The sequence below is a fragment of the Asparagus officinalis genome, chromosome 1, assembly GCF_001876935.1.
Source record: "Asparagus officinalis chromosome 1, Aspof.V1, whole genome shotgun sequence".
Taxonomy (NCBI): domain Eukaryota; kingdom Viridiplantae; phylum Streptophyta; class Magnoliopsida; order Asparagales; family Asparagaceae; genus Asparagus; species Asparagus officinalis.
Genome location: NC_033794.1, coordinates 73,677,080 through 73,683,158, shown reverse-complemented (window position 1 = coordinate 73,683,158; position 6,079 = coordinate 73,677,080).

Sequence of the window (6,079 nt, the reverse complement as noted above, 5' to 3'; positions counted from 1 at the left end):
CATAAAGTTGTTAACTGAGTGCAATGACATCGATAATGAAGAAAACACCAACTTTCCCCGCGAACAATATCTACATTTTTTTTTCTTGATCTTAAAATGTCAAGCCATGCTTAAACCCACATGGGTACCAAGAGGAGTGTAGAGGTGAGAGATCGGGGTTGTTCTAAGAGGAGTGGGGTAGGTGGTAATACCTAGACGTAGGTCATAATTCCAAACACTTGAGGGAGACACGGGTAGGCTAACACTTGAGGTGCATTTGTGTGGGTTTTTAGCATGCATATTGTCTTTATTTTACCCCATTTTTATGGTGACAAAGGAGGAGAGAAATCTCCTTATTTGTGCACATAGTAAGGGCGGGCCTTATAGATAGGGGGAGTAACTATCTGTAAGCCAAATAGTTAATTTTACTTGCTCTTACATAATGGTTGTTTGTCATCATCAAAAAGGGTGAGATTGTTAGGTCCTTTGTTTTGATGATGATCTACAAACACCATTATTGGTGCTAATCGTTTATTAAGCTATATTGTAAATCGCATATTATTAGCACCTTTCAGGGAGGATTGGATGGAAAATGAGATATAACGATAATATTTAAGGAGGTGGAGGCAAAGTGATGAAGCAAAGCTTTCAAGAGCACTATATTCATGAGAAGCTTCATCAACTCAAGAGCAAATATCAAGACTCAACCTATGTACTCATATGTGAGGGATATTTGATATTTTGTTTTCTCTCTAGTACTTAATGTAGGCAAGTAGTTAGTTGATTACATTTGAAGCTCATGGGATTACAAACTTCCACACTTTCAAAAACTCGTATTTAGTTACTTCTTCTAAAACAGTGATTTTCACAAATACGAGGACCTTTTTGTAAAATTCCTTTTTAAACAAGTTTGTTAAAATGTTTATAAACTGTTTACAAAGTTTTACAATTTTTGGAATTTATTTACTATCTTTTACAAATCTTTGAAACTCAATTTCAAAATCATTTCACGCTGATAGCTTGTTATCAGTCGACTGATGTGTCACGCCCCGCTTCCCAAAATACCCAGGAATCAGAACGTAAACAAACCTGTGACGTATTAGATCAAGGAGAATAAATAAAAAATAAATATTTCTCCTCAACCTAATACGCTAAGCATCTAAAAATAAATACAAAACAAAGTCACAGGTCCCCGATCACAATCAATTAGAATATAGTAAACAAACTCAGAATAAAAATATCATATCACAAATGGAATAACATCCGAGACATAACATCCGGGTTAACATGCCCTTATACAATTCTGAACAAATGAACTGAAGAAATATGAAATACATTGATGAGGAATGGAAAGAACTACAAAAGCAACTAAGGCCAACAGATAATAAAAGAAAAGACTAGGCTTCGACTTCTTCTTCTGCTCTGTCCGCTAGGCACTCCTGCTGAGAATACTCGGCTCTGGTGTATCTCCAAGCTGGACCTGATCTTCTTCTAAGTCTGACGTACACCAGAGAAAATAGGTGTACGTCAGTGTGCATAGCACACGGCAACATCCCACAAGGGAGAAAGAAATGGTCGGATGACCAATGCAATAACAATAATAATAAATAGAAACATGCAGCTGGAATACTAACAAGCTAGATGCAATCCATCAATATAGTATAACGATCATAAGAATCCATAATCATCTGAGTAACAAGGACATACCACTAGAGAGAATTAATACTTAAAAATCTATAACTCGAGACGTAGTACGTCGAGCAAAATAATTTAAACAAGGAAACCCTCATGTATAAACCATATGTCTCAAATTATAGATAATTAAATATTAATCCTGGTCTAGGTATGGAAAGAAATATAACTGGTTCACATCTCATGAGAACCCATAAACATCTTAAGTAACAATGTCACGTAACTAGTCATCCTATAACAGGTCACTAGTTTACAACTCACACAGAGTCAACGCTCATATCATCGGGTAACTGACTAATCACAAATCACAAATATCCCAACTCCTCAGACCCACCCTAGTGACTACACAAACTTCACCGGCGCGAGCCCGGAATACAACCACAATCACAAATATCTCAACTCCTCAAACCCACCTTGGTGACTACACAAACTTCACCGACGCGAGCCTGAAATATACATCAACAATCACAATATCTCAGCTCCTCAGACCCACCTTGGTGACTACACAAACTTCACCGGCGCGAGCCTGGAAAATACATTAACAATCCTAACCGCTCACATGGACCAAGATTTCTCATCCCAATTCTCGTAATTCTAGGTCAACTACACACAAGGTTCTAGATCCTAACGTGTCATACAGGTCACTATAGTCATGTACTTCTTATGATTCTTAACATGGAATAATAAATACAATTATGCTAAGTGTTAATTTCATGAAGTGTGAACATGGATCGTGATCACACGTAAGAAACATACAAGCGTAAAGCTACTATTAACAATGCAAGATGAAACTACCATAAACAGATGTTTTGCACACGAAAATTAAAATCTCAGTTATTAATTCCAAGAATAATTTCCTTTAAAATTATTTCTCATTATTAATCTAAAAAAATTCTTTTTCTCAAAACAAATTCTTTTTAAATATTATAAATTCTCTAAAATAAATCCATTACCAAATTAAATTTCTTTTAACTTATTATAATTCATGTTTTTGAAGAATACTTATTTAGCCACATATCTATCCTATTTAAACCAATATTTATTTCCACCAAACAACCCACGCAGATAAATACGTCCACAATTGAACTATGCAAAATAATTTCATAATAATGTAATATTTCAACTACAAAACAGATGGAGCAACAGGATCTTTCCTGCGAGGCCAAGGGACCTGGCGACGAGGCGGGCCGGCCGCATTCTTGCGTTGTTGTTCGATCGACGCATGCTAGCAGATCGATGATTGACTTATGCGAGCTGGATGCGAACATCTGGCGACGGGTTCCGACTGGCGCGCGAGGGAGGATATCAGCATGGGCTACGGCTGCTGCCTTGGCGTCATCAGGGAATTCAGCGGCGTCTGCTGTCAGTCGGCGTGTTCGGACGGTGTAGCGAGCGCTGGCGTGTTTGCGGCGTGCTGGTGTCAGGTCAGGAGCCGTGAGCGGTCTGCGGCGAGGAGGGAAAAGCGCCTGCACGGTTGAGCAGGTGGGGCGACGGGGATGACCGACGCGCAGCGGTGCGGCGGGGGATTTCGGCTTGGAGCTTGTCGAGCTGCATGCTCTGTATGTGGAGTTGGTGTTGCGGTTTTTGTATTGCCTCAAACCCACTCTCTATTATAACGACTACTTGCATGCCAAATAAATGGATTGCCTTATTTGCCAGTTATCCTTTTGTGCCGGGATCCTACTGGAGATTCCCCAACCACCAGCGTGCATTGGATGTTTTATTTAGCTGGTATGTCCTTGAATGATTGTTTTCGTGACATTACTTAAGGCATGGGATCCTCATGGGAGACTGTATATCACAGTCCGGTAACAAAATCATTCTTAGAGTTTATCGCAGTCACTATAGGATTGGGCCAAACTATCAGGTCTGGACTGTTGTATGGTTTAGCTCCAGATTAGCTGGATGCCGTCTATCATCAGCCATTTGACTAGGGTTGGTCATAAGCGTAACATACTATTGCATCAGTATTAGTTATCTGTGCCACCAATGATGGACGTACGATTGTTGTGTTTGTATTAAAAACTCTGTCTCTATCGAACACTAAAATCGTTATTCGCCTGTTGTGTACTGAAATAACTTCTTCAATCCTGACAGATATGAGTTAGAACCCCCTTAAGCTTTGGCCCTGCGATCACTTTTGATCTTACCAATCGAGTGAGACTTTGACAAGTCACACAGCCTCGGTATGTGGGTGGTCGAGTTTCAGGCGTTGGCGGAACTTCTATTATCAAATATGGAATCCCACCATCTTTATAGAGTATATCCCCTTGAGTTGACTATCAGTCTGCCGTTGCACGTCAGGGGAAACCTGTATCAGCTACTTCGCTGGAGCAAGCTAGCAAGTCAAACCAGAAGTTAAAGTTTCTAGGTCATGGCATCAAGGATTCAGAGGTTAGTGTTGAACTGTCGGTTAACAGATCAATCTCCAAGTATCACTTACGGACATATTATCGGTGGAGGGTATATCTCGTCTAGATCACTCAGGGACTAGGGCTTGCATAAGGTTTATCTTAATTTCTAGAGTGCAGCCAAAATGCTCTATAGTGGACGTCAGCTGTTTGTTAACTCGAGTTAGTAAAGCTTCGTCTGGTCTCGACGTAATGCTCCACTGACTGTAGTTGGAGCTGGAAAATAGAAGGGACCCTTAGGTGTCCACCTCTAGGTCACAAATGATTTAATTTTTTTTTTTTTTTTTTTTCACATTTAGTTTATTTGATGAACAAATATATACAGGTTTGTATTTTATTTGGCAATTGGATCCACATTAGCGAAATATAAACTGCGGGCTCTTTTCTCTTTTAAGTCTTTGATTACATCCGTCTGCTTGATTTATTCGGTTGCGACCCAATAATGGTGCTACATGAATGGATAAGGCACCTTACTCAGCTTTAGATATTAAATAATATTTTAATATTATTCAATTAGCTGATAAGGGCAGGTGTTTAGGATATGCGTTTAGCTTTCAAACTAGCGAATCTTAACCAACATTATATTTGGGACCCTTCTGTTTTGGATCGAACCTTTGAAATTGAAGCTTCTAATTGAAAAAATTCCTTTGGTAGGAGTTAAGACTAAATAATACCAGATGACTGGCACATTAAAAAAATGCGTTATCAAAAGCCTTTGCGGCTTTTTTACCCAACTACCAAAGCGTTGAGAAAAATTCCTGTTAGCTCAAGGAGCCTGTGGTCGACTGCAATTAACTTAGGAGTCCCACAACCTTCATTTGAAGGGAGATCGTTCGATTCATAGAAGTGAAGGCACTTGGGCGGCAAGCAATTTTTTTTCGGCTTTTTCTTTTTCTTACAATTCATCTTCATCAGCGACTTTGCAGATTAGTTTCGCCAAAATAAGAAGTGGCGAAACAATGCGTATATGATCTAAAACTAGTTTTTTTAAGTTTTGTATTCTTAATTAGTTTATAGTTCTTTTGGCGTAGACTAAGCAGACTGGGGAGAAGGACAATTTGTTATGGATTAACAAGTAGGTAGCTTACTATAAGAATAATATTTTTTCACTCAGCACCTTATCCTGGGTAGCCATCGGTCCGATATGTTAGCTTCCTTTAACTATTCATATTAAATAATAGTTTTTCACTGGAACATATCCTTGGGCGCTAGCCATGGCGAACATAGCGAGCTTCATTAAAACTATATCAAAAAATAATTAGAACCAAGAGATAGATGAAGTCACGGATATTCGTGTTTTTAACAACATGCTAATCAGCAGCAAAGCGTCCAATACTACGGCCTACCTTGTTATTTTTTTTTTTTACGTCAATTATTTCAAGTTAGATAATCCGCGTTTACGTCTATTAATTCAATGTTAATATTCTATATCAAATGATCAACGTGCAGCACTGGATTCACGTTTTGCGTATTAGATTAATATAGTTTGAATAGATATGAATGCTTTTAGATTATTTACAGAGTTGCAAATAATGTTACATGGCTGTAATTTAGAACTATATGCTACTGTGCTAACCCCTTGTATTTGCAAGCACATTAGTCCCTTTTTCTCTATGTGCTTCTTTGCTGTGCTGTGTTGTTTGCCCTCAGGAAAATTGTATGTATATATCTTCCTTGTGCACGAATGTGTTGGTTATTAGGGCCACTACACATTGTTTCCCTGGCAGCTATGCGTATAAGTGTGTCTCCAATTTTTATTCATAGATTCTTTATATCCTCCTATGGACTATAGAGCAGGCATCATTTTGACCATGAATAATTAGCATCTCATAGATGTACCTTATTGGGTGTGCGCTATCCATGGCACTTCCCCATACAAGAGCAAATCGATCAACACATGGTGGTCTTATAAGACGAAGACAGAACAGGTTCTAAGGAGAAAAAGAACCGCAAGAAAGCAGTTGACTAGCAAACCAATGGCTGAAGAATAAAGGGGA